The sequence below is a fragment of the Alexandromys fortis genome, unplaced genomic scaffold, assembly GCF_014885135.2.
Source record: "Alexandromys fortis isolate MF-2015 unplaced genomic scaffold, M_Fortis_MF-2015_v1.1 scaffold_43, whole genome shotgun sequence".
Lineage (NCBI taxonomy): Eukaryota > Metazoa > Chordata > Mammalia > Rodentia > Cricetidae > Alexandromys > Alexandromys fortis.
The window spans coordinates 3,273,152-3,296,291 of record NW_026067928.1 but is presented as its reverse complement, the minus strand read 5'-3'; the positions used below and the strand labels follow the sequence as shown (position 1 = coordinate 3,296,291).

General features: G+C 42.2%; 1 long non-coding RNA gene across 1 annotated transcript in view; it reads right to left on the bottom strand.

Moving 5' to 3' along the window:
- The window catches only part of LOC126503144 (uncharacterized), a 37,602-nt gene extending 15,860 nt beyond the window's left edge, over nt 1-21,742 (bottom strand). The window contains exon 1 of the long non-coding RNA XR_007592174.1: nt 21,556-21,742. This is a non-coding gene — a long non-coding RNA (uncharacterized lncRNA). The remainder of the gene's footprint in view (nt 1-21,555) is intronic.
- Nucleotides 21,743-23,140: the final 1,398 nt, after the last annotated feature.

The following is a 23,140-nucleotide window of genomic DNA, read 5'->3' as shown; positions in this document are numbered from 1 at the left end:
ATGCAGCTTCTGAGAGGAACCTACTGTTCTCCAAACTTCTGTAATAATAAAATCTCCAAGAGGAAACATTTATCAGCACCTGGAGAACTAACATCAACAAAATGTGTTTTTCCACGTACACTGTTATTTAAAGAACTATGAGAGCAAACTGCTAAAACAGTTGACCTACCAAATGTCATAGTTTTCAAAACTGGTTATATAATTATCACTGCATACTTCTTTTCTATTGCATGCCTATGTACCTTGTTCTTAGAAAAATAACATGATAGTAAGAGTTTTTGCTTAAGAATTATTTTTTTTGTTTTTTTTTTGGTTTTTTTTAAGAATTATTTGTATTTCGAGATTCATCCATTTGCCTACAAATTTCAAGATGTCATTATTTTTTACCACCGTGTAGCACTCCATCGTGTAAATGTACCATATTTTGAGTGAGGTAACCCAGACCCAGAAAGACAAATATAATATGTATTCACTCATAAGTGGCTTTTAGACATAAACCAGAGAAAAACCAGCCTACAATTCACAATCCCAGAGAACCTAGACAACAAAGAGAACCTTGAGACATACATGGATCTACGTAGAAAGATGAAAAAGACAAGATCTCCTGAGTAAACTGGGAGCATGGGGGGGGAAGGGGAGAGGGGAGGAAGTGAGGAAAGTAGAGAAAAATGTATAGCTCAGTAAAAACAAAAAATGGCAAAGGTGTATATATGTCAATTGAAAAAAAGAAAAAGAATTATTTGAATTTAACATCTTGAGTGCAAAGATACTCTAAAAATTGAGGACATTCCACTGTTGATTGCAAGTTCATTAAGCTGTGAATTTGAGCGTTCACAGGCATACCTGTGTGCACAGGTGCAGGTCTGACCACCCTCGTCCATCACTCTCCACTCTCATGGCGATGCAAAGTCATTCACCTGGACCCAGAGAGCACCCGTTCCCCTACTCTAACGAGGCAGCTTGCTCTGGGGCTCTCCCACCTCTGTTGCCATGTCTTGGCACCATAAGCAGTCACCCTGCATTTATGTCGGTGCTGGGGATCCGAGCTCGGGTCTTTATGATTGTGAGGAAAACATTTTACCCACTGAATCCTTCCATTGGTTTTCATACTGTGACATCCTACAGCAGTTGAGGTTCTTAAAAGCTGTTTGGTATCTAGTTTCTGGTGATTGAGATCTTAGCATCATAGTAGGTTGAGATGTTCTACTCATATATTTTCCTCAAGACTGGACTCTTGGAATTTGAATTTGGCCCAGGAGCTTCACTCTAGCAAATGTTGGACCCATGTTTCCTTTCATCACTATGGTCAACACTTCTGTTTTCCTGAGGTGAGTCCTTCTACCCTGAAGGCATCATCCCTGCTTTATCCCACAGTCAGCAAAACCTTCTGACTGCGGCTAATTCTTCAGAGCTGATACAGCTCCCTGCCCTGTGTGGGTCTTGTCTGGATTATTTTACACCTCAGAGTTCCATGCCTGGCAGAGTCCTCACTTCCTGCATAGCCCATCGAAGCCCTCAGTTCAGATCACATGACTCATCTCTTGTGTCTCCAGGACAGAGTTGGCCTGTCGTCCAGCTTCTTGCCTCTAGAGCATGAAGAGATGAAACTTTCCTAACAGGCTGTGTAGAATCACAAACCCATTAGTAAAAATGGAGTTTCAAAGAATATCTTTAAAACACGATAGAAAAAGGCTAGAATTAAAACCACAAAGGGATAGAGCTAAAGGGGAAAATGCCTGTCTGAGGCTGCCAGCTTGTTTGGCCCTCCTGAGAATCATCAATATCTATTTCATCTTTCCTCAGCAATGACCTCTGGTTTGGCAGCTGCCCACCAAGAGACATTTTGCCTGAAGATTTTGGTTAAAAAAAAATTCCAAATGAACTTGACTTCATATCTCCTTTCTTTTTCTTTGTTTTTTTCCCCCATCTTAATACTTTATTAAGACTGCTCCCTGACCATCAAGTTATTTTTTCTTTCTTTCTTTCTTTCTTTCTTTCTTTCTTTCTTTCTTTCCTTCTTTCCTTCCTTCCTTCCTTTCTTTTTTTTTAAAAAGAAAGCAAACTATTTTTTTTTCATTGTATATACCAGTCCAAGTTCCCACTCCCTCCTCTCCTCCCATTCCCCCCCCAACCCCAGCCCCATCCACTCCTCGAAGAACATAAAGTACATTGCTTTGGAGAAGATCCAAGGCCCTCCCTACTATATCTAGACTGAGCAAGGTATCCATCCAAAGAGAATAGGTTCCAAAAAAGCCAGTACAAGCAGCAGGGATAAATTCTGGTGTCACTGCCAGTGGCCCCTCAGTCTTCCCCAGCCATGCAACTGTTACCCACATTCAGAGGGACTAGATTTACCATATGCTTGTTCCTTTTTTGTCTGGCTGGAGTTGGTGAGCTCCCATTAGCTCTGGTAGACTGTTTCAGTGGGTGAACCCATCATGGTCTTGACTTCTTTGCTCATATTCTCTTTCCTCCCATACTTCAACTGGACCGTCAGGCTCTTAATGAGTCTCCAAAGTCAAAACCATTGAGAGGACAGTGTTGAGAATCATTATTTCCTGTGTTTCTCATGCAAATTTTCCGAGTGTGTGCCGTGGAAAACCACCATGGGTTCCTCTCAGTGTAAATCTCTAAGATGGTAGGGATCAGTTGCCAGAGTCAATTTTTCAAAGAGCCCAGGCAATGTGCTACATGATGCCATATGCAGTTGACCGTCTCCATTCCTAGGGTTTATATCCATGGCGACCATCTCTAAATAGAAAACGTTTGGGGGAAATAATATCTAAATATCTACAAATATTTATCTACAAATATTTCTGTGCCATTTGCACTGTACAAGAGATTATAAGTAATCTGAAAATGTTCAAAAGTACACGACGAGTGGGGTTGGCTACATGCAAATGTTTTGACCTTTGTGTAAGATAATTGAGCACACACATAGATTTTGGTGTCCCCAGAGTCTTGGAAAGTTACCAATATGAAGGTACCACAATATTCACATACCTCATTGTTACCACAACCCCATGAGGCAGATATTGTATCAGTTTTACTAATGACGAAACTGAGGTTCACAAAGGTTAATTTATGCACCTTAGCCATGCACAACACCTCATACTTCATAGTCACAACTATATTTACCACAGGGGTTTTATTCTGTAACAGAGCTTTACAGTAGCATCTGCCTAAATAATTTATATTACTTTCCTTTTAAGAAAAGAATTGCTGGGGTGCTGGAGGCACACACCTTTAATCCCAGCACTTGGGAGGCAGGAAGGCGGATCTCTATGAGCTCAAGGCCAGCCTGGTCTACAAGAGCTAGTTCCAGGACAGCTAGGGCTGTTACACAGTGAAACCCTGTCTTGGAAAACAAAAAACAAACAAAAGAAAAATCCAACAACAACAAAAGAATAGTGGCTCCTTTTTAATAAGTAAAAGATTTTTCTTTTATTATTTAATTTTTATTATCATGTGTAGTGGGGGGGGAGGCCAGGGTTTGGTATCAGACATCTTCTTTTGGTGCTGTCCACTTGTTAATGTTTTTTTAGAAAAAAGATCTCTTATTGAACTTGGATCTCACAAATTCAGTGAGACTAGCCAATCTGCAAGACTCCTCCCCGGCATTGGGATCCCAAGCGTATGCTGCCACTCCCAATTCTTATGGGGGTGCTGGGGAGCTGACCTTGAGTCTTCAAGCTTATGCAACAGGCACTCTCCCAACTGAGCCTTGTCCCCAGTCCCCAGAACACTTCACTTTTTTGATGAGATTTTTTTGAGGTGTCTTTAACATAGTCATTAGTTCTAAGAATGAGTGCTCTCAAATTATGAGCCCCAGCCCATCATGCTGAGTGCCTGGCACAGAATCCAAAGGCAGGACTCGTTCAGAATGAGGTTCATTTTACGTGGCCGTTGACATTTTTTTAGAAAGGATGGCAGGGAAGTCATTTTCTATTACACTTGTAAATGTCGTCTGGGAACGCTGAACAATGGGGCACCCCAAAAATAAACAAAGTTTCAAAAACACATCTGAGCATCTCGTTTAGATCAAAGCACAAAGTGATTGTTTTTGCTGAACATGTCTTTTACATATCAGAGTTTTCGCACCTTACTGATTCCTCTGGACCGACCGGTCCAAAGTGCTACGTTACATACCTGTGAGATCTCCCCTTCTCCTAAAAATGAACCAACAATGTGGGAGAAGACATTAAAGAGACAGTTACTTCTCCGTGGCATCAACCCCTTGACAGCATCCCTTTTTCTGCCTGGCTATCTCAGCCTTCACTGTGGAGCACATTAGTTTGTTAATTAGCCCTTTAATTAGCTTTGTCTGCATGTGCAATTACTCCCTCGTGACGGTAGTCATGGTGACAGCTGTCCTTTGACCACTGCGTCCACAGACAAAGCTGCTATATAGGTACCTACGTACAACCGTCTTCTATTTCTGTGGCATAGTTTCTTTCATCAATAACAGGCATGCTTGCTTTTATATCACAATAGGACTGGCTAATTTGAAAATTATTTTTCTAAAACTTTAAGTTGCTGCGTTGGCCTGACGGACTCCGTTCGAGTAAGTCCCTCTCTGGCTTTCGGAGGAAAGCTCACTGGGGGCCCATTGTTTGCCATATTATTGACTTAACATTCATTAAGAGACTCATAAAAACTTACTTCCTGCATGTTCAGGGCATAGTGTTTAAGCTGTAAATATGGCAATATGGGTGTAAATATTGGCTTAAAACTCTTCTTTGAGTCATTTATTTCCTTTATCTTATTGACTCTCCATTGCCATTCTCGTCTGTTTGGCCTGGCCCTTTCCCAGTCTCCCGAAGTGCTTTCTGAATTCCCAGCGGCCTTTTCACTGGGATGCTTCCCATAAGAGTCAGGGGGCACCGAGCTAGGATCAGTTTTGTTCTCGCTCTGTTCCAGACACTCTGTAGTGGCTGACCGTGAGGACGGCACTCCACTGGGCTAACCTTTGACTCTTGGCAGAGGATAGCCTTTTCACTAAGGGAATTCACTTCATGGCTCTCCAATGTTTGTAGAGATCTCTGTGGAAACAAACATTCAGAGAGTCTTTGTAGACAAGTCCAGGAATGATCAAGGCAGGAGATCCCTACCTCTTAAAAAAAAAAAAAAAAGGCCAGGTTAGACTAAAGCGCTCTCTAATTGCTGCACTTGTGAAAGTGACTGCTTTTCCCAGCATTTTTTTTTCTTTTTCTCTGAAACTGAGAAGAAAAGGAAAATACAAAAGGAAAGTCAATTGAATCGGGACAGAAATTCATTTTTACAGCTGAATAAGCTTTGTCTCTGGTTGTTTTAAAAAAAATGAAATAAATGGAAAAATATTTGCTGGAGAATAATAACACACCCAGGTATTTGATGCTGTTGTAAGACTGGGCCCAGAGCGAAGTGGCTCCATGAGACCACCTGTGTTTCTTGGTTCGAGCCCAGCAAAGCTTCAGAATTTGTAGAGTTGGGTTCAGTCCAGCAACCTGGCCACATTCTTGGATCTCTTACTCAAACATGAGGCACCAAGATCACTGGAAACTTGAACAAAAACATCAACAACCGGGAGAGCCAGAGAGCCTATGGTTTGACCCCCGGCCGCACACCCTTACATCAATCTATTCCTAATCTTCTAGCAAATTAGTTCAAGGCAGGGGGCGGGGGGAACCTGAGGGAACAGCTGCATGGTCCCCCTGAGGAGATGAAGAATCCAGAGTCACCCCCAAAGCACATATTTAAATGTCTGCTCTTTATCTCTTTCCACTCGGCTATATGGATGCCGCTACTATAATTTGAAAAGCATCAAAGAGAAAAACAACATAACCCTTGTAGCTTTCCATTATGGGCTCTAATAAAAGGAACACAGCCGTAAGTCACTTCAGAAGTGAACTAAGACATTGCTTCTCCAAAGCAGCCCTTTGAGGAAGCTTGTGTTCAGCCCAGCCAGCCAGAATACATCCTTCAGTGCAGTGACTGAGGAAGGAAGGAGACGGTAGATCTATTTTTTGCTTCTCCTTTGGTGCACTACCAGATAATTTGTATATTTCCGAATTAGTCATTTAGGATGGTTTCACTTGAGTCTCCACAAATTTAGCTACCATTATCTAAAGAAGATGATAAAGTAGCTCAACTCTAACAGTTGGGAGAGTGTACCATGTATATAGTCAAATGCCCTCATCTTAGAGCCCCATCTGCCAGAGTTCGTGTATGTGAGCTCCTCAGAAACAAAATGATACAGTAACATCCTGGCTCTCCACAGTGCCTCATTTTATGAACACATGGAATTAAAGGTACCACTAAAGAAATTCCATGCCTTTCTGTTTTAGAAACACAGTCCCTAACAAAATGGAGTTTTACGGCAGGATTGCTCATATTTTTTAATTGACTAACTACCACTGTAAAGGTGAAACTATATGAAGCCATATCTAAATTTTCTGGCCCATAGGACTCTCATTTGGAAATATCATCAGTATGGCAGAGTCTAGAGTGCTTCCGTTTTTTTGATCAGAAGTGACTAATTGCAAATTGGCCTCCATACAAAGGTCATTATCACAGCAATTATCCATCACCTCTGAATGTTGTGCTTCACAGAAGCACACATGGAAACAAAACAAAGCAGGCATGGAAAGCCTGATTTCCTGTTCTTATGCATGCTCCAAATTTGGAGGTGGGGGGAGGAGTGATCTTTATGTGTAAGGCCTTGGTTGGACAGATCAAGAATCATCGAGATGTACACTGGTATTAGTCACCCCTGCCATTACTCATTGATCTCAGTTAGTCACCTGCCCTTCTTATGAGACAACCTGCCCTCTGAGTAATTAACAATGCGTGGATTTCTCCTCGGTATTTTATTTGCCACATATCTATCATTTATTTTTTCAGAAGATAAAATAAATATCTCCTTAAATTTTTGTTTTAGATTCGTTGATTTTACTCATTTATGTATATGAACGTTTTGGCACCATATATGCATGCATGCATGCCACTCTAGTGCTAGGTGCCCACGGAGGTCAGAAGACAATGTTCGGTCCCTTGTATCAAGCATGGTAAGCCACTCTGTGCGTGCTGGGAATTCAACCCAGGCCCCCTGTGAGAACAAGTGCTCTTAAGTACTGAACCAACTCCCCAGCCCAAATACATTTTTAAAAAATATTTAAAATCAATAGATCCAATTAGAACCTTAGTCTCGAACTAGAATCATTTGCAGAACTCTGTCCATGTTTATGGTTGACCCATTTCATGTGTTTCTTTCTCCTTTGTCACTAAAACTCAGGCACCATCACATAGAAAAGCAACAAGAAAAACAAGAAACACTGTTGCCAATGACAACTTCTTAGTATTTCTTCTTTTCCCAAATTGAAAAAGGATAAAAAAAAAAAAAGGCCCAGAGCAGCTATATGTATATAGCAAAGGGTATAAAGCTAATTACATTCAAAGTAGAGTCACATTTTAATTCCAGATAAAAACACATTCTGTCTTTTTTTGTAATTCACTTATTGTAATGTTTCAATCCAGGTGAAGTTACACTGTCGTTTATTTAAGGTAAGGCTCTGAGAATCTTCCTCTCAGTTCTGCTGCAAAGAACATTATTGACTTCTACTTCTCCTGGTCCTGTGGGAACCCGCCCCAGATGTGAGCAAAGACCACACTCCTTGCGTGTCGCTGAGAGCCGTGGGGCTTCCTTGGTATGTGACTTTGGCTTGGACTCCATTGATCCTCCCAATGTTTTGTGAGCACTGCACCACTATGACTCTTCATTCAAACTTGTCCCCTTCCTCTGCTTCACCAAGGTGAGACCTGCGCTGTGGGCTAATGCCTCTCTCTCCCCTCTCCCCTCTCCCCTCTCCCCTCTCCCCTCTCCCCTCTCCCCTCTCTCCTCTCTCCTCTCTCCTCTCTCTTCTCTCTCTCCCTACCTTTGCTCGTTGGCACTTATCCCAGTTCATCTCTTATATGATGTCGTATTGGTTATTGTTCTGTAGAAGATATCAGCTACTACTACAAATCCGTATTATTGGGAACTTAGACCATTTAGAATATTTTACTTTGTAAATTCAGTTTTTAATTAAGAATTTTTTAACGCAATCATTTCTCATTTTACATATCTATCCCCATTCCTCCCTCCCTTCCTCCTGCTTCCCCCACCTTTCTCCCACCTCCCATCCACTCCTCAGAAAGGGTAAGACTTCTCATGGGGAGTCAACAAAGCCTGGCACTTCACTTTGGGCAAGACCAATGTCCTCCCACCTCAATCTAGGCTAAACAAGGTATCCTTCGTTCAGTTTTTAAGCAATTTCATTGCAATAAAATTTCCCATAAGATCTGATATGTGGAATTCAAGTTCAGGCACTGAATAAGCCAGCTGTGGTAGAGCAGGTATAATTCCAGAATTATTCTGGAGGTAGAGGTAGGGGGATCAGAAGGCCATGGCCATCCTTGCTGCATGGAGATTCAAGGTAAGATATATGTGACTCCCATTTCAAAACAAACAAATAAGAGAATATGTACAGATATTTTAATGCATTTTTATATAAATTAGAAACTGTATTCTAAAAATTGCCCAATTTTTAGCATTTCCCTCTATTGAGTTGCTTATACATTTTTTGATAATACTTTGTATTTCTCTGTGTAACTCACGTGTGTGTGTCTTCAGGATGGATGTCTATGGAGCCAGGCAGCTCGCACTGCTGCTCACAGTTGGCCAACCGCTCACAGAATCTGGCTAGTGATAGCGGAGGAATTTTGTGTGGGCTTGTGCCTTCATCTGCTTTCCAAAATAATCCCAGCCGCGTGCATGAGGCATGTTCTGTTTCTGCTCATTAGGAGGCCAGACTGAAGCAAACGTGCTCATTGACGTCGCGAGCTGGGTCCTCAAGGGATGAGTCATCCGTTTCAGGGTGCTCCACCAAGTGTGGAAAAGAAGGACCCACACATGTTCCCTGAGTTGCCTGTTTTAATTTACAGCTTAGGAAAACATAATATTTTATTGGCTTACACTAAATCAGGCACGGAAAACAATTAGCTACTTGGGGAGCAGGAGGGAATGAGTGTTTGATAGCTCGGCTCTAATTTATTTTTATTGATTCTGCAACCCTTGGGGTCAAGGAGACAGTTTTGCCAATTTTAAATAAAGTTAGTTGCCCTGGTAAGAGCTATCTTATAGAATTCTCACCTTTCTATACTGATTCTCAAGTGAAAGACGAGCTTGCAAGTGTACACTTGACGTAAATCACTTGGAATCTGTGCTGTTCTCCCAAACAAACAATGTTTATTTTCTGTTCATTTTTACAGGCAAGTGGTGGTTAACTAGTGCATTTTCACGTTAAAATGAAAACCCAACTAAGCCCATGATGGACGAGACAGGAGCTTCGAGGACTTACAAAGAAGGCTTGCTCCCCCCCCCCTCCACACACACACCCTTAGGGGCTCCCTGGTTAGGGCAAAGCAGAAATGAAAATGCCTGCAAACCATTTAGGTCCACTTAAAAGCTCCAAAGTATCAACTGACTTTTAAGGGGCACTAATAGAGAGAGCTCCACAATTGCAATTCTGACTTGAGCAAAACAAAGGAAATGGAGCGCTGTGCGTGTTGGGAGGATCAAGGAAGGAGGCAGACTTGGAGAAGATTACAGATTAATTTTCCCAGAAAGCGCAGGCTATTTTATCTTCCACTGTATCTCTTTGAAGCAATAATCTATGAGATTAGTGTGCTAATATCTTTACGACAAAGTCTTCCCTCATGACTAAAACTTGTAGTCCATTAGCCATAGAGCAGTGGGGTGTGTGTTTGTCTGTGTACGTGTGTCTAGGAGTGTGTGCCTGTGCGTGAGGTTGTGCGTGTGTGAGGGTGTGCGTGTGTGAGGGTGTGCGTGTGTGAGTGTATGTGTGTGTATATGTCTGAATGTGTGTTCATTTTAATCATGTAGAAAACATTAGAGCTAACACGTTTCTCTTTAGCATTAATAAAAGCATCCTCAATGCATCAAATATCATCTGTAAAGTATCACAAAGAATGCACAAACACTGATTTTTACATGATCAACTAAAGCATTTATATTGAGTTTTGGGGACCAAAACTCAAAGAATTTCAAAGATTGTTTTCTCTACTTAAAAGCATGATCATGAAACACGTTTGCTTTTATTGATGTTCACAAAAGTTGGCCCACTGAGGATGAATGCATGCCTCAGCTACCCAATTGGCCCATGAGTCGGGATTGGATGCACTAAACTATAACACCAACACTTTGAATGTGCAAAATTAAATATATTTATTCCAAAACTGGCTACATTCTACAAGAAGAAAAAGTTCCTGTTGTGGGGGCATCTGAAAACCTGTATATGTGCTGATCCCCAGAACTTCTGCATATGAATATGTATCCACTATTCCATGGTCGATGGATGATTTGGATAATCAACTGACCTTAAAAATGAAATCATTATGGATTATGTGGATGCTCCCCAAAGATTGACAGGGGCCCATTCTGTGATATATATATATGTATATATATATATATATATATATATATATATATATATATATATAGTGTGTATGCATGTATGTTCCCATGTGTGTTAATGAGGATGTGTGGGTGTGCATGTGTATGACATACACAAATATGGAGGCCTGAGGTTGACAGCGAGCATCTTCCTCTATGGCTCTCTACCATATATATTGAGCTCGCTCTCATTGCTTTGACTAGTTTAGCTATCCAGCATGGTCTGGAGGTTCTATGGGGTCCTTAAATGATGAGCAAGTAGAAGAATTAGATTGAGGTGAAAGGCATTTTGAGACTTACATGGCAATTGCTTCCGTTGAACATGAAACGGGCCAATGAGCCAAAGAAAGTCTGGGGAATAGGGAGGCAATAAAATGCATGTTCCCACCCCCGCCACAGCCAGTCCTTCAGAATATAAGGCAACCCTGGATACACACTGGTTTTAGCATCTTCTGACCCCCTTCTAACCAATCCTTCCTTTGGAATGTAACACAGCTGTGGCTACATGCTGGTTTTAGCTCAGGGAAAGCCATTTCAAGCTTCTACCTTCCCAGTTAAGAGTTCGTGTTGTTTCCGGCCACTAAATTCGGAGGAAGCTTTTGTAAATGCAATAAGAAGACAATTTAATGAGTCCTGTGACTTGAAGTGTTCAAAAAATGAACACATATGTGTATATCTTTGTGTTTTATGTTGTACATTTGTGTACACATGTACTGTATTAATATGTGTGTGTTTCTACTTACTGAGTGCTAAGCTGTTTTTCAAATTATGAACACAGACTAAGTTTTAAATTTAGTTAAAGTTTTTATAGACAATTTTTAGGTGATTCTAACATAAAATGATTATGAAGAATTGCTCAGCAAATTTTACATCTTTCAAAGTAACTTATTCCTCTCATTTTGAAAATATTTATTGCCTGGCATGGTGGTGCACACCTTTAATCCCTGCACTTGGGAGGCAGGGGCAGGAGGATCTCTGTGAGTCTGAGGCCAGCATGGTCTACATGGTGAGTTCCAGGACAGTCAGAGCTCCATAGCAAGACCCGCCCCTGGCCCTGGCCCGTGTGTGTGTGTGTGTGTGTGTGTGTGTGTGTGTATTAGTGTTGATGCACATGTTCTATGGCAGGTTCACAGGTTTGGCAGGGCCTTTCCTGTTTCTGTTGCTGTGCTGTGCATCCCAGGTTGGCTGGACCCTGGGGCTCCAGCCGATTTTGCTCTATGGGCTGGAGTGCTGGATTTACAGGTGCTCATCACCACATCCAGCTGCACGCATGGGCCCCAGGAGTTGGACAGGTCTTAAGGGCTGGTGTTTGTGCCTGCTGAACTGTCTTCCTGGCCCATTCCCCTCAGTTTTGAGGGGGAATGACGTGGCTAAAGACTCGACTCCGGAGAGATAATGGCTGCTTGTGGATGGATGCTCTAGAATTACAGTTCTAGTGAGAGTTGGCTGTGTTCCTCCTGATTCAGCCACTCCAGGACATATGAAGACGGATGACTACTCTAACACACCTGGACCATTTGCTCATGTGTTAAGCACCGATGGCTGAAGTACCTGGCTTATAGGATAACTATCAAAATTAAGCAGGACTAGTAACACTCAGGAAGGAGTGTGTATTACACTTTTATTTGAATCTAGGCAAATAACTAATATCTTCTTTAAAAATAGTAACTTCATTACGTTGTTTGAACGGGTCTCTATTTTGAACGGATAAAGAGTTTCAGCATGTAGTTTAAAAGGCTAATGCCTTTCTGGCCTACATCCTGACTTTTTATGAAGTCTGCCACTGTGTCTTATAAAAATTGTTGCTCAACAGCTTCTAGTTTTTTTATTCATTTACTCCAAAATTCTTAGTAAAAATGTGACTCATTGCATTATGGCTGAGTCGGAAGAAGTCCAAGTTTCTCAAAATTATAAAAGATAATGAAAAAGCAGTGTTAAAATCTCAAGTCCCAATGATTTTGAGAAATTTACAAAGGGAACATGGGTCATTTTTCTTAATTGTTATGAGATTCCTAACCAAACTCCAGCGGTAATTTTTTTTTCAAATTCTCTAGTTTTTCTACTGTGATAGTGATATCTTAAATTCTGCTGAATAATTTGCATGCCCTGGGAAGCTCACTCAACTGGTAAATTTCTGCTTAGTTATACCTAATATTTTGTATAGTTTGAGAAAGGGGCATACACACAGAGAGAGAGAGAGAGAGAGAGAGAGAGAGAGAGAGAGAGAGAGAGAGAGAGAGAAACTAGATAATACAAAGTACCAGTTTCCTTCTTTCTAAAGAGTACCGAAGGACTTGATTTGAGCTTGTAGTCAAAATGCTATAGCCTCAGCTTGTGATAGCTTACACCTGAAAGTGGTACCCAGCTTGCTGGCATTACAACATGATGCCATCTCCAAAGTCCATGCTTCTGGACACACACACACACACACACACACACACACACACGGTAGAGTTTTTTCAGAATTTACAGTTTTGTGTTGGGTCATGTTCCACATCCGTAGCTGTCTTGGGCAGTATGTGGACCACAGGGCCAGCATCCTGGGTCAGAACGCGTGGATAATCAGGCCCTGCAGAGTCCATCAATGCAACACATCCTACGGTCTCTCTTCTGCCAAATCTCAAGAAAGAGAACGGAGGAATGTGGGTCTCCAGAAGTGAAGCAGCTGGAAACAAAACGGGGGAGCACATACGGAGACGAGATGAGGGACTTTGCTCCTCTTCTCCCCGGAGGTGCAGAACTCTAAGGCTACAGTGACCAGTGTATCTGCCATAGAATCGATGCTTCATTCCTTGCATGAGCAGCCACCTCTCTATGATCTCACAAGAGCAGTGCAGGGAAGGCCGTGTCATCCTCCTGTCCCATTGTCCAAACAATGGAGGACACTCAAGTTGGTTAATAAACTTATTCAAGGTTCCCATCTGTCATTTAGCAGAACCAAGCTCCAAACCTTCGTTATTGTCTTCCGAAACTATCTCTTTCCACCATCGCTCCCAGACTTCCTGCTAGCAGGCTACGCTCGAAACTGCGCATGTGTGTTAAGCTCCCAAAAATATTTGTCAAGCTGACGAAGACACATGAGTAGAAAATATAAGGAAAGCGAATTCTCACACTTGATGCAACCATAGGAGGAAGGAATACTGCATCTGTAAGACGTGTACATAAGTGGGGACTTTCTACCTGCTGAGGTTATACATCAGGTTCATAGAGGGAGGAAGGAAGACCTAATTAGACTAGCTGCTAGAAGTTGGCAAAGACTGTTCTAAAGGAAAATTTCCCTGAGGACATAATGGAAGCCATCGGAGCAATACTGCAGTCTCACTGGGATGACTGTGAAGGGTCAGGACGACTCCATGTTTTGGTTCAGTGACGTCACACTGTGGGATCCATGGGACTCCTAATTAACTCGAAGCTGTAGAATGCAAGATTGGCACAGTCACTGAATTCCAGAAAAGCAACATGTTTGCTCCAGCATATTAAATGATATTAACAGTGGACAATGATTCTTATCTCTGTGGCTATTAGTTACTGATAATGTTGATTATTCGCGTAAGTGATAAATGTTTAAATCTTACAGTTCTATATTAACTAGAAGCTACCCACACATCCTATCCTGTAGAGCTGAGATGAACAGGTTAATTATATATCTTACGTTATTTCTTTGCTGCCACTGTTACTTGCCTTTAGTTGAGTCTTCTTTTGTTTGACACAGTTACCTCAATCCCGCTTAATTTCCATGCCCTCTTGAATTAGTTAAGCTAACTACTAAATCTGAGTTAACAATTCTGTTATCGCTCACGTGAGACTACCTGTGTGTTGCCGTATTCATCAAATAGAACCCAAAGTTTCACCAAGGATATGATGTAGAAATGGCTGCTGTTTCAGAGGACCAAGGTTCAGTTCCCAGAACCCATACAGCAGCCCTTTAGCTGTTGTAACTCTGGTTGGAGGGCCTCAAAGTCCTCTTCTAGCCTCCCTGGGCAGGCATGCCCATGATGCACAGGCATGCATGCAGACAAGACAGTCATGCAAACAGAATGGAAAATGAAAACGCAAACAAGAACAATGTGGCTTCTCATTTCCCTCTCCAATAATCTGCCTTGCCTACTGAGTGTCTTCTTTCTCTTTCTTCTATTGCCTCTGTCTCCAGATCACTCCGCTCATTGTTACCTCTCTCGTCATTGCTGCCACCATCGCCACAACTCTCGGCAGTACCACCAAGGACTGCTGAGGTTCGTGAGACTTGAGTATCACCTGCGGGGAAGACTGAGCCCTTATAGAGCAAACGCTGTCCTCGTCTTCCAGGAGTGGAACCATCTACAGATGCTGTGTGCATTTCTGTTCTTTCCTTTCCCTCCAGTGGCACTCACCACCTTCTGTGGCTTGCCTCCACCTCCTTACATTTGCTTTGGCTGTTCTTTCCTGAGGACACCATACCTTCCAAAGCAATAAAATCCAGAGGCAGCATTGGGCCCTCCAAAAAGCTTTTCCTGAATCCTTCTGAAACTGCAGTGACTTTTTTACCTAACCCCTTTAATCTGCCTGCCCTTTAAGTGAATTATCATTGACTGCTCTTTATTCTAAAAGTTTATATATTCGTCATAGGAAAAGTTAACAAATTTTCCTTGATGGAATGAATGAACAAGCCAATTTATAGTGATCACAATCTTGAAAGGCTCCTGCCCTTGTCTTCCATTGGAAAGGAAACACGGTATCAATGTGCCTATTAACAGCCTCCCAGATCTTTTCCCAGTAAATCTTACAAATAGACTTTCACTGTAAGTCTTCTGTAGAAGGTGTTAAGAATAAGAGAGTGTTTGGTGCTTAGCTCTAACCAGGATATCAACATCCCCACCTCTAAGGCCCGGGGAACATCACAAAACAGGGAGAATGAAGACTATAAGACCCAGATGATAGAGAGAATTGCTCTGGAATATGCACATTGTTCTTGTTCTGCACGTGACATGGCTGTTGCAATCATGAACTCAAAGCCGCTGTGGCTGCCTACGCTAAACTGGGCCTGTCAACAGTTAGTGATGGATTTGGGGAGGGGCTTATTCGTCTCTGGGGAAATGCTGGTCATTAGTGGAAGCTAGGGGATGGAGAATATTGTCTTTGGTTGTGTCCTACTGATGAGCCTGCAGGTTCCAGCGGACAGTTACATGCCCTGCTTAAACTCAATGTGTCACAAAACAATAGGACAATGGCTATTAAAAAAAAAAGGACTTGTAGGGAGGGGAGGGCTGATGGAGGTGGGAGAAGATAACAGACGGTGGGGGTGGATACCATCAGAATACATGCACTCATTTACATACAATTACAAAACTGTCAAAAATGAACAATGACAAACAAGCCACAGACAGTATTCAGAAATAACTGTAGGAAACAAATACTATTAAAAGTGTGGAGTATGAGAATACATTTAGCATCAAGACTAGAGAACAGGTCAATGTTACTAAGCTAGCCTGACTGCTCTGAATTCACTTCTGAACCAAGCTAAGAAAAACCAGTGTTCCCACCACCCTGGAGCAAAGATGAAAAAGTACCACTTGGAGCTGATGAGGTGGCTTTGTGGGTAAAGTCACATGTCACAAACCCGGAACCTATGTAAGGGTAGAAGGAGAGAACCAGCTCCATAGAGTTGCCCTCTTCCCCCACATGCCATGACACATGCTTTCCCATACACACTGTGAACATACAAATACATACACACAATAATAATAGCAATAATAAAAAATTTAAAATAAGCCTTGGTGTTTGACTTGGTGACTCTATCAAGTGATTTGAGATGTCAGTACAAGAATGTTTTTCTCCGTTGTTCTCTTGTGATCCCTAGGCCTCCCCAGGATCTAAAGTCCTAGCAGGTAATGGAACAGAAATCGTCTGCCCCCTTGGTATAATTAGTGACCATACAGGTCAGTTTTTAATCAAGTTGCCTTAGTCAAGTTAGTTAGTTGTCTTAGATCATTTTATTCTCTTATTAAGAACATTAAAGTAAGACATAATAAATCCCTGCTTGTATAAAGCTATGAAACCAAAAATGAAAATAAATTCAATTTTAAAAAAAATAAAAAACATTAGAATTTAAAATCCTGGTAAAGACATTAGAGGTATTCTGTATGTCATATTTGCTATCAGAATCTGTGATACAGAATTTGGAGCCTGTGTGTCCTCTTCCAGGATCTTTTTTTCCATCATTCCATATGCACTTAACGGCCCCTGTGCCCTAAACCCCTGTGACAGGCACACACTTTTCTTTTGTGTTGAATCTTAAGTTTTTATTTCATTTATTCTCTTGTTTGAGACAAAGGCCTCTTTGCCTTCCCTCCAAGAACAGAGCAGACAGACGGACAGCAGACAGTGGACAAACAAGAGGTCGCTGTTGTGTGTCACCTGGGGGTATATGTTTGAATGTGACAGCAAGGAGCTATGACAGCTCAAATAGCACAGAGTTGAACTCTGGGGAATCGGGAGCTTGCTGACCAGTGTCACAGTTGGAGAAGTGTGGCTGCCACACCTGTAGTCCTCCACAGAGGAGGTGTGCCAAGAGCTGGTCACAGACTAGCCTAGCAGCTGGCGCTGCCAGCTCTCAAAGGCCCCAGTCAGGAACAGTGGCTCTCCAAGTAGGAGCAGTGGGAGCCGGCCAGCCTTCGCTGCCAGAGGAGGGTCTCTAGCGGTGCGGCTGAGTCTGGCAGGTCGCAGTCATACTTTTCTTCTTTCCCCAGTAAGATCTGGGAGATAAATGGCTGTCCCGAGCCCGGAGGAGCAGACTTCGGGCTCAGAATCGGTCTAATCGTGGGGGGGGGGGGGGAGGACTCGTGCTGCACGTTTTTTATACAGCGCCTATTGGACCCTGATTGGCTGACTGTGTATGCAAATGAGGCATAAAAATGGGGCCCACCAGGAGAGAGCGTTCAGACCCAGAAAGGCAGAGAGAAAGCCCACAAAAACCAGAGCTTGTTCTCAATCAGGGACTCAATTCTATTCTGTTCCCCTTCCCCGGTGTTATAACAGAAAGAAATAAGTAGAAAAAGTAGAAGGGGAAAAACAAAACATGATTGTTCCATCAGTTCTTCGCTCCTCTTGCCTCTGAGATAAAACAGCCTGTTGTGCTTGGAGTTTGAGCTTGTTTGGGGCTACCGGGAAGTTTGTTCCCAGATGCTGCAATGGAAGGGACCCTGGGATCTCCACCTGCGGATGTCTCTTCCTTCCCAGGGCTGTCAAACACAACCTGTGGTGGCATCCAAAGCCGAGCATTTTCACGGCTATTCCATCCACCCACCACCAATCAGCTGACTTTGGGGCTGGGGGAGGGGGGGGCAGACAGGTGCTACTACTAACTCTACCAATAATGTATCTTTATTTAGTTTGAAAACTTAGAAAGCACAATGGTTAAAAGGGAAATCTTAATCATCCTTAAGTACAGAGACAGCCACCACCACCAGTATTTTTTGAGAGTATCTTGTCATCCCATTGTTCTCATTTTTGCCCATTCTTGCTTCATTCTTAGCACGGCCTTGGAGAAACCACCCCAGCCCTGATTCATGTTCTCCGTGATTGTGGGGTGGGAAGACGTGATTGTTGAATATGGTACAGAGAATTTTAGCTATAGAATCAGATGAATCTCAACTTTAAACATAGCTGTGAAACTTTCTTTAAAGGCTTAGTTTCCTTGTATGAAGGGGGAAAATATTCAGTGGCCGAAACCTCTCTTACCCTGTGAGATTGTTAGAAACGGTTGAGAATAAGGAAGTTAAGAGGCCTTGCCTAAAACAAAATCTAGCATTGGGCAAAAATAAAAACGTATTTTACGTTCTGTCTAAACCCTTAATCGGAAAGGATCCCGCACTTAACGTATTTAGAACTCTAAGGTAGTTTGGGACCTAAGACAAACAATAGAATTAGTATATGTACCAAAGGCATAAGGCCTCCCAGACAATTGTGTTAATATTAAGTAAATCAGAAGGCAGAGCAGTAAATATTTGAGCAAACTTTGTGTCTCGGGAGTGGGGTGACTCACAACCTCCCGCAAGTTCAGACAAAGTGGAGTTGAGGAAGAAATTACTGTTTTCCCAGTTACTCAGCAAAGCTTAGGGGAAGAGGTGAAAACAGGGGAAGGAAGGGCCTCCTAGGCCAACAATAGGTGACGTTTCCAGGAATGAGGCTTAAGGATCAAAGAGAAAGAGAAATTGATTAGCCCATTTAAAAGGAAATTAGGAAATAAGTAAAAAACACCTGGGTCTCCTTTGGTGACCAGTACTTACACGATCTCTCCGAGACCTTCCTGTTACTTAGACATCCACTAAACCAGTGAACTTCTAAACAAAATTCTGATAGGAACTATTTGCTGGCAATGTGTTCTGAGAAGCCTGGTATCCACAAGATGGTGGGTAACTCTGAGAGGCTAGTTTTACCTCCTAAGAATTCCCGTAGCTCGCACCTCTACACAAAAGGGGATTTGACTAGAAAGCTATGTGTTTCTTCCGTGTCCGAAATTGCTGATTCTGAGGGATAAAAGTCACTTTGCCAATTTGTACTCTGCAATTGGCAAAAGCCAGCAAATATGGAACCTTGCCCATTACCACCATTCAAAACAGCTGACATCCCGAGGGCCTGACTCTTATCTAAGCACCTCCTTGGGCGTTCTCTTGTCCCCACAGGCCTGCATAGCTCATCCCATGCTGAGAGAGAGAGAGAGAGAGAGAGACAGAGAGAGAGACAGAGAGAGAGACAGAGAGAGAGACAGAGACAGAGAGACAGAGACAGAGACAGAGAGAGATGCGTGTACACACGCACAGAGAGAGAGAGAGAGAGAGAAAGAGAATGAGATGTGTGCGTACACACGCACACAGAGAAAGAAAAAGAGAAAGAGATGTGCGCGCACACACACACAGTGGCACTAGGCACTCGGGGAAATGCAGACACAAGCAAATTGCATTGTGAAATTATCACTGGGTTAAAATCCTACATTAATATCCATATTCAAAAGCTGCATCAAATATTTGCTCTGTTCTAGGTGATAAAATGACATCAAGATACAAATATATCGCTCTTTAGATTTTAAATTTTGTTTTGTTTCTAGCCAACAGCTGATTTCCTTTTATATCTATGAAATGAGGAAATGCTCTCATGTTTTATATGTGGACACAATGTTGCTGTGATTCAAAAAACAAAAAAAAGAAAAAACAACCTCAAGCAACTCCAAATTGTTTCATGGTAAAATTACAAGCACCACCCCCCCCCCAGTGTTTTTGAGTCACTCATTTCAGATGTATTAGTCATATTCCTTAAGGCTGAGCCTCGTTTTATTAATTTCTGAAGTTTTCTCCTCATCTAAGGGTATCTGGAGTTCTGTAAGAGCGTTAGGACAAGATCAGCCTGTTCTCAACGTGACAAATTATACGGTTTCTATGTGAACATTGCCGCTCTTCATTCAGAGGCAGAGAGCATGAGAGCCGCGATGACTCACAGTTTCCCAACACTGGCAGAACTTGTTTGTTCTCCAGCCCCTGAAATGCCAGAAGAGAAGAACTCGAGTCTTCCCAAGGACAAGCCAATTCTAGAAGATCCCTTTTGAGATAAAGGAGTTTGAACTACTAGCCTACCACCTCAGCAGGAAGACAGATCAGCTGAGCAAAGAAGCAGGGCTGAGAAAGCCATTTTGTTAACCCTCGGGCTGCCTTTGACAAGCCAGTGTTTAAACTTTCTTCCCTGCTCAGACATCAAAGTGCCTTAGTAATGCTGATTTCAGTGATGAATACCTAAGTCTCGTAGAAGCAAATTTCAGACCTCGGAATAAATCAGATTCAAAACCATAGCGTGCCTGTGCTCAGCTGACAGGAAAAGCCTGTGAGAAAGGCTAGCTTCCTCTACTTGGCTGAAGTCTCTCCTTTCTCCTCAGCAGCCTCCTGTTCCCAGCGACACTACGTGCTTTTGTTTTTACACGACTGCGGACTGCGATGGTTAGAACCGCAGCCCACCTACCCAAATCAGCAGAACCGGTGTGTACAGAAGGGAGGAGGGAAAAAAAACAGACTTTAAGGTTCAATAGAATCATGTTGGGACTCTGGTATCTAAGCAACTCAGTTGTTCCCCTCTACCTCAATTTCTGCATCAATAGAAAAAGGATAATGAGATCTATCTGCAGACATTTGGGAAAACTGAAAGACAAATTTAAAGATAAAGTGCTATTCCACAGATGTTAGCTAATACCAACAACCCTTCTTTAAAATTGATGAAATTTCCTCACAAAGTAATTTGAATCAAGACATACCTAATATTACACACACACACACACACACACACACACACACCCCTTCTCAAAAATTGCCGAATACAGCTGATGGTTACTAGGGTCACTGGTGGGCTTCCCATGCCACACTGGATGGCCCCACACCCACATGCATACCGGCAGCACTAATTGGACTCAGAAGGTTTGGGGGTTTTTGTTGTTGTTTTGTTTGTTTGTTTTTGTTTTTTTAAGAGAGGGCAAAACAAGAAGTGTGGAGGGAAATGCGAGACTAAAGAAAATTAGAGGGAGGGAGTGGCCAGAAAGAAATAATAAGACACACTGTATACATGTATGCAAACTCCCCCAAAAAATGTTCTGAATTTTAAAAACTGCTGAAGAAATTTATCACACAAAAGAACTAATGAAAATTCTCGACCAGAGCCCCATCTCCAGTACAGTCAGCAACCTCAGTTTGCCATGCTAAGCTGAGCTCCCTACAGCGCCGTCCCAGCTGGCCCATCTCACTTCCGTCCTAAGTTCCTCAAGGTTGGTGGGCGACACTAAGAGGACGGATGAATGAGCACGGAAAGAGCTTCCTCCCACAGTCTTCCTACAGCTGACACCCACCTCCTCAGCCCCGTGGGCTTGCTAAGTGTCGAAGCACAGAGCTTGGTAACCAAGTCATCGGCTTCAAATCCTTTCTCAGGTGGGCGTGGGCAGATAGATGTAGAAATAAAGAAATAACTGCCGGGAAGACAACCACAGTGTAATCTGAGACGGTGGGAGGTTACAGACGCTGTAGTCAGACAGAGTCGCACTGCCTCGTACTGACCTTGCGCTCTTCGTCCTGTTTCCGAAACACTCGGCGTGTTTCTCCCTCCTCACAGGGAGTAGTAACAGCTCCGCAGGCAGTTTTTCTAGGGAAGGAAAGGGTGCAGAAGATGGAGAGCGACCTGGCCAGGTTCCGAGGACCTGGGCTAACCTATAGACATTAGTTTTCTTCTGCTGAGCACAGCTCTACTGACCTTAGAATAGGATTTGCTAGAAATGTATGGGTCACAAAGCTAAAAGCCCTGGAGTGGTCATTGTCCTCGTTGTCATAGCAATCACAACAGGAAGACATTGATAGGACGGACGGGCAGGGATCTCGCCTGCTCTCATGCTGTTGACTCGGATGTTGAAATGTAGAAAATATCCCCAATAATTTAGTCCCCCAAAAAAGGAAATGAGAGTAAATGAAAAGCAAAGATCTTTGTCCGTTGTGAAGCCGGTTCTACTTCCATACTGAACGGCCCAAACTGAAATACAGAGACATCTGAACAATTCACTCAGCTCTCAAAATCCAGCACTTTCTGAGTCAGAATAGGAAAGGGCAATGTTTATTGTGTTTATTTCCTGATAATAAAGACAGAGGAAAGGATATTATTTTGGAAATTTTAAGCGAAAACAAATACAAATAAAAAAATTAAATCAATCAAATTTATCTGGACCCAAATCATTGATATGGATGTTTCTTTGGGGTTTATGACAGATAAATGAAAATTTTCAAGAAAAATATTTTGAATCTTAAAAATCATGGAATAAAATTGTTCTAATTGCTCTAAAGGACAGAGATCCAAAAGTGATCAGCAACAACAGAAGCATATTTTTATTCTATTTATTTATTTATTCATTTGTGCTACATCTCCACTGCAGTTTCCCCTCCCTCCTCTCCTCCCATTCTCTTTCCCCAGTCATTCCTCCTCCAACAGAAACATCTCAAGACCAATACGCTGGCACTTAGCCCTTAGGAGATTGGGGCAGAAGGGTCATGACTTCAAGTCCAGCCTAATAAATCACAGTTTCCAGGATAGCCTAGAGTACACAGCAAGACCCTGTGTCGAGGAACATGCAAACACACAAACAAAGACGACAAATAATAAAAGAATGGGCTTAGAGATATGGGAAGGCCAAGTCTGAAATGACTAGAGGCCATCCTCATGGAGATGTAGGAGACTTCACAAATAGGTATATAAAAATAAAATATAGTGATATGTCCCACTCAGTTTCTAACATCTTAAGAATAGTTCTCTCAATCTTAAATATTGAAACATTGTTTTAAAGTTTTGTATTTTCTAATTTCATGTGTTATTTTTACATTTACATGTAACTTTTTAATTAAAAAAACTTGGGAGGAGAGACTACCTCAATGACCATCCCCTTAAGAGATATCACTTCCTATAATATTGAATCAAAGAACATGGAATCCTTTTCAACTCTTGACACACACTGAATTGTGCTCCCAAAGGCTACGCTGAATTAAAGTTTCACCCTTCAGCTATGAAAGCATCTCTCTACTTCACTGTATTTTTCCGAAATAGATTATTGGTTTCGATTACTCCTTCTAATTCTCTAGGCAAAAAGTGTTGGTTAATGTT